Genomic DNA, 11,810 nt, shown 5'->3' with positions numbered 1-11,810 from the left:
CGGTTGAAGCGCTTTACTGCTTCGTTCACTGATAGATCACCTTGCCGGAACTCAGTAAACTCGTCGTAATGCCGGTTCGTCACTTGTGTATGAAAGAATTCTTCGAAGAAGTCTGTCTCGAAGTCCGTCCAATTCATCAGATTAATTTGCCTCTTCGCTTTAACTCTTTCCCACCATATTCTCGCATCTCCGGAGAAGCAGAAGGATACACATTTGATCTTCTCTGATTCAGGCCAGTCCAAAAGTTCCACTGTGCTTTCTACGGTCTTGAACCAGGCCTGGGCATCCCACGGCTCGCAAGTACCCGAGAAGTTCTCCGGTTTAAGTCTCAACCACTGAATCAAATAGGTCTCCTGTCGAACCACTGGGGCAGGGGCTACCGTTGGTACTGGTGCAACTAGTGGCACAATGGGCACTGCATTCTGAACTACTGGTGGGGTAGTAGGGGTTCCTTGTTGACCCATCAAAGTCGTGATCATCTGTTGTTGTTCCGTGATCTGGCGTTGAAGGTCGGTGACTACCTGAGTCAGATCTGGTGGAGTTACTGTCTCCTCTGCTCGGGTAGTACGTCTCCTAGCCATGCTTATCTTCATTAAACAACAACAAATTATCGTTATCCCTATTCGCCGTCATAAGGTTATTACTATTCCTATCCTACCACCATGCATGCCTATCCTAATTCAAGGTATAACTAAACATGCAGAATATTAGAGTATTGACAAAAGTTAAATTAAACTAAATTAGAGAACATGCATAATATTAAAGCATCAAACATAATTTTACATTAAGCATATAAAATCTTACTTGGAGCGGCAGGATAGAGGCTTGACATGTGTGTAGTGGAAAGGCTAACTTGGCTCTGATACCAAACTGTAACGCCCCGCCCCTCCTGCTAAGGCGACGGGGGTTACTTGCGAAACATACATACATAACACAGCGGAAGTCTTACTTAGAGAATTTAAAAAAAAACATATTCTTACTTAAAAATTCACCATAGATATAAAAGAATCACATAGCATACCTATCATATTTTTGAGTCTTAAATACCCAAACACATACTTAAGGTCATGGAGTCATAAGATAAAAACATCAGCATGGTAAATTTCTTATTAAATAAAAGCAGGTCATTTCTTTTAGCCAGTCCACTACCGCACACATCCTTCTAGCCCTCCTGCTGCTCCCCTAGTCCATCCATTTCTTGCCTTTATCTGTGGTACAAGAAAGTAAGCTGTGAGCACTCATGGCTCAGTAAGTTCCTTTCCTACTCACAAAAACCGTAAAGCATATTAAAAACACAAGTCATAAGGCATAAAGACAAATGTATCATGTCAAGAGCATATCATGGCATATCATAACATAACATAAAGTATCATGGCATAATCATAAAGTATAAGCATGGTAAATTCCTAAACATATATCATGCAACATATGCAACATGTCTTTTGAAAACTTATACAATACATACTTAAACATAATCTCAACATGATTGGGGCCCCGACTTGTACCACATACATAAATGTGCGCGTCCTATGTAGGTCCAAGATAGCAAGTCTTGAACCCTACAAGGCATACATACTAGGCCCGTTTCTTAGTCCATCGACCTAGGGGCACTTAGGAGTCCATCCCTAACGAGGCCCGTTTCTTAGTCCATCGACCCCGGGGTGCTTATGGAGCCCACCCTTAGTACAAGCCATACATAAAGTAAAGTAGCATGTCATACATATCGTAGTTCTTATTCTTACATGCATATCATGTTTCTTGACATATCATAAAACATGCATTTTTTTGGGCACACAGCACATGCATGAATCATAGCATACATCATGAACATATCACTTAGCATATCATAAGCATGCATATTTGGGCACACAGCACATGCATGAATCATAAGCTTGCATAATGAACATATCATTTTTATCATATCCTAAAGCATGCATGATTGAGCACATAGCACATACATGGATCATAAGCATACATAAGAGAGCATATCACTTATCCTAAAAGACATAACCATTCATAGAATCATTAAATAATATCTCTTGATTCATTCATAACATGTGAGGTACATCTAGGTCACTAAACCCATACGGCCGAAAGTCATGAATAGAGGCATGATATCTAGACAACATACAAATATAAAAATCTCATGATATCTTCACATACTAGCATAATAAAGGTCATAAGCATGTTAACCTAAATTTTTAAGCCCTCCTAGGTTTCAAATTCTTCATGGTCGAAACCTTTCATGTAGAGCAAACAAGTTCTAAATAATATGCAAACATGTAAACCCTAAGCTCATATCATATCATATTTCATAAGGAACCACTTAAGCATATTTAGTTTGGGTTCTAAGTTCCTTAAGCTCCCAAACTTATCTTGGCCGAACTCTAACATGTCTCCTTCTAGGTTACAAGTAGCATGTTGGTATTGAACCTTAAGCTAATATCTTATACATTTTCATGAGAAACAACATAAGCATATTTGTTTTAAATTCCAAACTTCCTAGACCCCTTAACTCAAGGTGGCCGAAACCTATAACTCATGGAATTAGGTTTTTAGTGGCATAAGAGCATGGTAACCACAACTACATTTCATAGCATATATCATAAGACATCATAAGCATATATAAGTTGGGTTCTAAGTTTTCTCTAGGCTTTTAAACTTGTAATGGCCGAAACATATAAATCATGGAACTAGATTTTTAGTGACATAAGAGCATAGGAATCACAACTACATTTCATGGTACTTATCACAAAAACATCATGAACAAATGTAAGTTGGTTTCAAAATTTCTCTAGGCCTTTGCACTAGTATTGGCCGAACCCTAACAAGCATGAACTACATTTCTAGTGGCATAAGAGCATGGAACCACAACTACATTTCATAGTACTTACCACAAGGAGCATCATGAACATATATAAGTTGGGTTCTAAGTTTTCCTAGTCCTTTAATCCAAAGGTGGCCGATACATGTGAGTTAGGTTTTTTTTTCATTTTTTTCATATGACCTAAAAGCATGGAAACCCTACACAATTTTCATGACATCATAACAAGGAACAACATGAGTAAACTTAGTTAAAAAAAATCTACACATACTAGCTTTAAAACTTAGTGTGGCCGAAAGTTACATGTACTCAAAATTCTATGTAACAAGCAACCATAAAAACATCCACTAGTTCCATATTATTTTATCAAGAAAGTCATGAGCTTCCTAGCCTTGGTTTAAACTTTCCTAGACTTCAAATCTCATCATAACCGAACCTTTATAAGCATGAAATAAGATTTATAACTAACATACAATCATGGCATAAAACTTCATACCTTGTCTTAGGAGCAATCTTAGCATGCTTAGCCCTAGATTTAAAACTCTCTTAAGCCTTTACTTCTTACATGGCCGAATACTCATGGGCATGAAAAATGGAGTTTCAAATATACAAGTAGGAGAAAAAGTTAACAACATCATTATCATAGGGTACATAACTCAAGAATAAGGAAACATGCTTAGTTTGAGTCTTAAACTTACCTAGTCTTCTTGTTCATGCTTGGCCGAGAGTTTAAAGCTTATGGATCTAAGTTTTCATCATTTATTCTATCATGGAAACCTTAGATTAACTTTTTACATAAAATACATATCACAAGAAAGATAGTAAGCATATCTAATTACAACTTTCTTAAACTCTTCTTCTTCTTTTGGCCGAATTTTCTTAAGGCAAGTCCTAGGTTTTTAAGCGATCTAACTCCATGAAAAACCATACAAACTATTGTACCACAGGTGAGGGGAAGCTTACCTAGTAATCACTTGTTAATCTTTAAAGAAATGGTACCCTTGGTGAAGAGGAAGTAGGGGGCTTCTTCTTCTAGCACTCATTTTGATTTTCTCTTGCTTGGAAGGGTACACCTTGAAGGCTCCTTCTTGTAGTTTAGTTTTCTCTTAGGGAGAAACCTAAACTTGGCTTGTGGAGATGAGGGAGGAGGCTTAGAGTCTCGGCAAGGGTGAGGGAGAAGGAAAAAAAATGAAAACCTTTAGTTCCTTTCCTTTTTATGCTAAGTAGGTGGAAGTTACCAAAATGAACTTTGCTTCCCTTCCTCCTTATCTCATGCATGTATTTTCTTAATGAGAATATGTCCTCATTCCCTTCCCTAAATTCTTCTCTTTATTATCCTCTTAAACCCCACGAAAATAGAGAAGGAAAGGGAGAAGGACAACTTGTCTTTTGCTACTCTTTTTCCTTAACCAAGAGGTAAAGAAGAGAAAGAAGCCACTTGATTTTCCCTTTGTTCCTTCACTAAATTTTAGCTTTACTTTTAACTACATTTCCCATCATTTCCCATTCATATATTATTCATTATCCTAGTGGTTATCATACATAATTTTATTTCTATCCTTTGTGAGAGGTTCAAGGTTCAAACCTTCACCTCTTCTTTTATTTCTCTTATTTCTGTTTTTTTTTCTTTTTGATTCTTCAAATTTTTTAGGCTCTAAAGCAAATAACACCCATATACTTATCTCATAATTTTGTGGGTGTTACAATTCCCTCTATGGGACAAAGTAATCAATACATCCATTCAATCAAACATGACATACAAACACATAACATCACACACACATTTAATCAAATAGTAACAAGGCATAAACATGTTATTTAAATGGAAAATTGTCAAATTCATAGAGTTTACATTAATCACACATCACAATTACTCCCTTAATTCTAGAATAATATAGATCTACTCCATAATAAGAGGAAATATATCCAAAGACATAAGAATTGCAAGCTTCAACCTAAATCTAAGAGAAAAGAGCAAGAAAGGTTAGCCAATGCGATGAGGGTTCTTCAGATTCAATCTTTGCTTCTGAAGTTGAACACAATGTCAGAAATGACTTTGGATCGAGCGTGGATGAAGATCAGATCTTGACTAGGTGGGTCTCTTCGAGGGGAAATTCCTTCCTCCCTTTCAATGGGGGAATAACTCCCCTTATATAGGCAGGGGCACACCCCTTGCCTGGGCCATGTCAAGGCCATGCCCTTGGGGCATGGCTTGACCGTGAGCCACTATCTAATGGTGAGGCATGGTCGTGCCTCAAGGTATGGCCAACCTCTGGTTCTCCTCGGGTGAGACGGCATGGTTATACCTCAAGGCACAACACAATTGTTTTCTTTAGTTCCTTTGTAAGGAATGGCCATGTGGTTTCACACGGCTACCCCCCAATGACCACTGGTGAGGACCACGCCATGCCTTGGGGCATGACCGTGTCTTGCTTGCTCTCAGATGATGAGGCATGGTCATACCTCTAGGGCATGACCTACCTTTGGCTGGCTGCTAGAGGGCACATTGTCATGCAGGGGGCATGGTCTGGATTCTACTCCTCATCTAGAGTAGCTCTGAAGCACGCTTTAGCTCTATTTTCCCTTCGAAATGTATCCTATCAATAAAAATAAAGCAAGAGTAGATCTATGGATAAAGAGAGTAATAATGCTAAAATAATGATGAAGTAGGATGCAATAGCATAGATCACAATTAAGAAATACAAATGAATGTTCACCAAAATATATATAAAAATGTATATAATCTCCCCCCCCCCCCCCCCAACTTAAATATTTGCTTGTCCTTAAGTAAATTTCTACAATCTAGGCTTATGTGTTGGTATAGTGCATCATAATCTCTAGTAAATTAATCTAATTCTATTGACCAATTTTATTAGTAAGCATGATCATAGAGTTGTTGGTTAATACTCAGAATATCGTACCGGCTCCCTTGTACAAAAATTTTGTACAAGTCCTGAACCATTCCTAACAACCTATTGTGTTCTTTAGAAATTAAATTAGAAATCACAAGTGGAACTTAACATTATTGATTCCAAATTTAACCTATCTGTTCTTAGAGGTTTAGACTTAGATCACAAATGATGCTTAACATTATTAATCCAAGTCCACCCATGTTACAAAGTTGATTAAATATTTATTTCTAAAATTGACTTCCAGGTTAAACATGGCGAGGCACTAGACCTTCTTGGTTATGAGATCATCCACCACTTCCTTGACAAAACCTTTTAAAGAAATTCAATATTCAATCTCCTTATAGTAATCTTAGGTTTAACCAAAAAGAACAATCGAATCACAAGATCGAAAAAGAAAAGAAAAGAACACAAAACTCAAATCACAAATTCGAAACCTAGAATCATATGCCTCTTGTGTTTGGTATTTCAAAATTCTTACAAAGGAAAACTAGTATGATGCAGAATAGAATTACTAGTTATACCTTTCTTTGTAAGCAATAACCTCTTGATCTTCTACCGTATTCCTCTTCTTATCTCGGACGTTGTGTGGGCAACGATCTACCTATTGAATCGAAAGCGCTAGAGGGGGGGGGGGGTGAATAGCGCTCGTGACTATTTCGTTCGATTCGTAAAACTCGAGTGTTAAAGCAACGGAAATAAAAAGAACAACACACAAAGACACAGATTATTTACTTGGTTCGGAGCTTGTGGCGACTCCTACTCTAAGGCCCGCGATCGTTGATCGCTTTCGGCGGGCAACAACTATAATATCGTAAATGAGAGTACAACTTTGAAATACAATATTAAAGTTGGAATACAAATTATACCGACGGTGAAAATCACTATCTTGAAGCTTCGAGTCATTGGGGTCTTGCCGTAGCTCAGCTGGATCGTCTTGTTAGCAGCACACAGGAGAAAGAGCTCTAGAGATTTGATTGTTGAAGTGCTACCTCGACAACCCCTTTTATACACTGTCGAAGGTGCCTCCAAGCAAGTCCGAGGTGCCTCCAGGCTGCCCGAGTCGCACACATGGATCAACACAGAACTGGTTGCACTTATCTGCTTAAGGCGCCTCCAAGCCTCTTCAAGGCGCCTTCAAGCCTTGGTCTAAGGCGCCTCCAGCTTCATTTGAGGCACCTCTAGTATTGCTTCGCAGCTAGCTCCCGCTTTGCACCTGAGGCGCCTCCAAGCTCCATGGAGGCGCCTCGGACACTATTAATCTGAGGCTTAAGGTTGGTTTTTTGTACTTGCAAGATGCGTTAGTCCCAAAACAACAGCATACCCTGCAAGACAATGTTATCACACATAAAATATAGTAGAAACAGTAATTGACAGTCTCCGGACTATCCGTATCTGACTTCAGATTTCCGACCGGAAACCTTAGGTCAACCCAACGCCTACTGTTCCCTCTACGGGGAACGTGTCCTCACCTACTCCCCTCAGGAGAGATTACCTAATGCCAGCCCGGTCCTCCAGATTGACTGGACTTTCTGCCTAGGGTTACCACCCCCTAGGACCTAGGGTTACTGCCCCCCAGGGTTTTTCTCCACCTAGGGTTACCATCCCCTAGGACCTAAGGTTACCCCCCTTAGGATTTTCACCACCTAGGGTTACCAACCCCTAGGACATAAGGTTACCGCCCCTTAGGATTTTCGTACCACCTAGGGTTACCACCCCCTAGGACCTAGGGTTACCACCGCCTAGGGTTTTTCACCTGCCTAACCGCAGTTAGGACTTTCCTGCAATCTCATTTAAGCACATTAGATAACAAGGAATCTTAACTTTGAATCCCTTTGCCATTATCAAAACTTAGGTTCGATCGTCGGATGCTTCCCGCACCTACAATCTCCCCCTTTTTGATTATGACAACAAAGATTCAAAGTTAAGTAAAACAAGATGCACAAAATAAAGATAAGCAAACTATAACCAGTGCAAGCATGATTTAAGCTAAAAACATCGTGTATAAGGCTCCCCCTTATGAGAGCTCTGTTTTTCTTATCACTTAATTCAAATTAGTATACTTAATTTGAATTTGTCCTACTCTCCTCCTTTGCCATATATCAAAAAAACCTTTTGGAGAAAGAAGGAGACAAGTTGAAAGGTCTAAGTTTTTAAAACCAATAAATTACGTTTTCAACCAAGCAATATTTTTAGTAGGTTTTACTTTAAAATTACCTTTGTTTTGAAGAACTTAGCCAAAATATATGCAAAGGTAGGTTAAATTTTAAAATGATTTTCGAAATGCAAGTTTCAAAAATAATAGGCTAAGTTTGCAAAAGAGAAATTTTGAAAGGCTTTGTTGAAAAAATATTTCGTTAAATTTTTAAAGCCTTTAAAAACCATAAATTTCAAATAGCCTTTTTTAAAAAAAAAGTTTAAAAGCTTTTTAAAAAATTGGGTTAATTGGAGACCTTAATTTTTGAAATAAAGTTCAAAAAGTGTTTTGATATGACTTAGTTATTCTTGATCAAGGTTATAGAAGTCAGAAAAGAAATTTTTAAGAGGTTTGAAAATCCTTAAAGGCAAGGGAGGAGTAGTAAGCTTAAAGCCCTAATGTCCAAGCATGAGTTGAAAATTAATCAATTTCCTTTAGCAAGGTATTAGAGCCTTAAAGTGCAAGTTGAGTTAATTTGAAATTTTAATATCCTCCACCAACTGTCTAACCTTTTCACTTGGTTACAGTTTTCACTTGGTTAGTCAAGTTAAATTAGTAATCCAGTTAGATTTGACTAGGGCTGGATCATTTAACTTGATTAATGTAACGTTAGTGTTTAACGCTCAGACTCACTATGATGCACAGAGATAAGCATTCTGGAGTCCAGGCTATACCCTATGCATCTCACGCCGTTCTAAGTTTCTTTCAACTACAAACAAGTTACGCCTAGTGTGTTTGTGAGATGCTATGGCTGAAGCTAGTGGAGCATGATATCTAAGGGGAAGATTCTAGGCTAAGTCCAAATTTTGAAAGACTAATAATATTGGGATTTTTGAAAACCTTATTTTTCCTAGAATTTTAAAAGATAATATTAACATTAGGCAATTTTGAAAATAATTTTAAAATTAGACGTAGGAAATTTGTTTGAGAGTCAAGATCTAGTCTACCTAACACATATCAAGCAAAATAGAAGACCATAAAAGACTGGTATGCAGAAATAAACAGAGTAACTGAATTCTTCTAAGTATAAGTACAACTAGATGAGGAGATGAAGGTGTCTGTGTCCAAAATCCAAGGTACAATGCATGAGATGAGAGTGTCAAAGAGTAGGGTCATCAGCTGGAGGCGGTGCAAGGGGCTGCTCGGGTGCAGGCTGTCCCTGGCGATATATCTCACCTCGGAGAGAAGCGAATCCGGCAGCTATCTTGGATTGTAGGGATCAGAGGAAGCGATGACTATCTAGAACAGCCCGTCGCATCTGAATGGATTGAACCTCGAGACAAGCGAGTCTGTCCTCGACAGAAAGTGGTGCCGAAGTCGAAGGTCCGACTGAAGTGGAAGGCCCGGCAGAGCTGGAAGGTAATGGATCTCCGAAAAACTCCTCGGCTAAGAAGTCGGGCCACTCCTCTCCCTCGCCCGGGACAATGTCGCCAGATGCATCCTCAACCTCTGGATCAATCGGAGTAGCGGCTGGCTGTGGTCGACCCTTCCAGTCTAGAATCCCCTCAGTAGTGACCTCTATACTGGCTAACCGAAGACTACGCTGCCCTAACTCATCGTATGATGTAAGCGGGATAAGTGTCCCTATGGCTGTGTCTATCCTGAAGGTCAAAAAGATCTGAGTCAAGATATGATAGTAGAGCATGTGGACTACTCCAGATGTGACTGTACTAGATGCATGTATAATGTTCTGGAACATATGCAGTGCAATATCTATATCTAAACGCTGACTCAGGGCGTATAGAAAGAATGAGTGAGAGGGTCGCATCTTCGGGACGTCCCGAGATGTGATCGGCAAAATGCATGCTGCTAGGACTCTGTACATAACGTAGTCCTGAACCCTAAGAAGAGTGGATCAGAACTCAGTCAGGCCGAATGGTCTCTCCTCCCCGAAAAAATGCATATAGATGGTGTCTAATGTGATATGGGAATAGGGATCACCAAATGGTAGATCTCTACTCGAGTAGCATAGGAATGCACATGTAGACTCCCAAAGCTCTAAACTAGTGCGAATCAGGGAGGGAGTAAACTGGAAGTCTGTTCCACCAACTCTAGTGGAATACGTACTATCATCAACATTCTCGAGGTTGTGATAGAACTGTGCCCACAAATCCTGGTTTACTATATTATTGCAGTAAACCAGTTTCCCTAACTGATAGTGTTCTATCATATGGATTGCGGGGTGACAGTACTGGACAAAAAATGACCTACCCACATACCTAGGTTTACTAGATTCAAATGTAAATCTAGCAAAGTCTACCCTATGCCGCTTTGAGGGGAATCTAGGATCCGTAGAAGGGGTCCTATCCGGTGTAGAATCAGCATGTCGGCGCTTTCTGATTTATGTAACATATAACTAAAAGAATAGAAAATTTACATATAAGGACAATAGGATGATTTAAGATGTACCTAGGAGGCATTGTAGGATGATTGAAAGGGAAAAGTTGGGTTAAAGGCGCCTTAGGTGGGGAAATCAAGGAGGAACAACTTCGGCGGTGCGTGAAAATCTTGAGCAAAAACGAGCAGAGAAACCCTCTGTTCATAGTGAAAGTGGGTGTTGAAGGTGCCTTGAAGAACATTTAAGGTGCCTTGAATGTGTCATTAGAGGCGCCTTGGAGATGGTCTGAGGCGCCTTAACTGAACTTGGCGGGATTTTTCCCGTCGCTGGTTAGGGCACCGCCCTTGTGCGGGAGGCGCCTCCGAAAGACGCCGCGTGTTTTTTTTTTTTTTGAAAAAAGTTAATTAATTTTGAAAAAATATTAAGTTAATTTAAATTAAGTTAATTGAAATTAAGATTTTATTTTCTTTGAAAAATACTAAGTTAATTAAAGTTTGAAAAATATTTAAGTTAATTAAAATTTGAAAAGTTAATTAAATTTTGAAAAATATAAAGTTAATTAAAATTTGAAAAGTTAATTAGATTTGAAAAAGATAATAAGTTAATTAAATTTTGAAAAGTATTAATTAAATTTTGAAAAATATTAAAGTTAATTAAATTTTGAAAAATATTAAGTTAATTAAATTTTGAAAAAGTATTAATGTTAATTAAAATTTTAAAAATATCAAGTTTTAAAAACTATTTAATTTAATTAAATTTGAAAATTTATTTAAATTTCAATTAAATTTTAATTTACGTTGATTTAATTTTAATTTTAATTTTAATTTTCACTTGATTTAATTTTAATTTTAAATTGATTTAATTTTAATTTTAATTTTAACTTGATTTAATTTTAATTTTAACTTGATTTAATTTTTATTTTAATTTTGTCCTTAGTCATCTCACCCAATCTGGATTTTTCAATCAGGGAACCCTATAATTTTGTGAGATGAATTAATTTTATTATAGAGTTTGGTTTAACTTTATGTTAGATTCAGGTTTAGCTTTAGGCTCAACAAATAGATATTCTTTGGATAAACTTCTGGGCTATGGTGAGTCACTTAGACATCGTTAAAGTAACTATGCATTCGAGGTTTTCCAAATAGTCCTATCCATTGAACTTAGTATAAAACCTTGGTCTAACTAGTTAGGATCCATAAAGGTAGCTTTGGTCAGTTCCACTTAGCCAAATGCACCAGGTCGAAGCTATATCTTCCTAGACATGCATAGACTAAGCTTCCCTAACGTACTATCATCCAATACTTCACCAGTACCGCGGGTCAAGTTAAACTTAGTCCTTTTTATTCTAGTCCTAATTACCCTGCCGGGTAGGTTGCGTTCGGTTACCCTGTCGGGTAGATTCCTTTTTGGAGGTGGCAACTATTCTGGAGCCTCCGTTATTGATTAGTTATTTGTTGAGATTATTTTTATTTATTTATTAATTAAAATAGTTTTTCTTTTTGCTCCCCCTGGATCATAGTCTCGAAAAGGTTTTTCTAGGTA

Source organism: Zingiber officinale, chromosome 6A (assembly GCF_018446385.1).
Source record: "Zingiber officinale cultivar Zhangliang chromosome 6A, Zo_v1.1, whole genome shotgun sequence".
NCBI classification, from domain to species: Eukaryota; Viridiplantae; Streptophyta; class Magnoliopsida; order Zingiberales; family Zingiberaceae; genus Zingiber; species Zingiber officinale.
The sequence above is the reverse complement of the archived record's forward strand: the minus strand, read 5'-3'. Positions refer to the sequence as shown.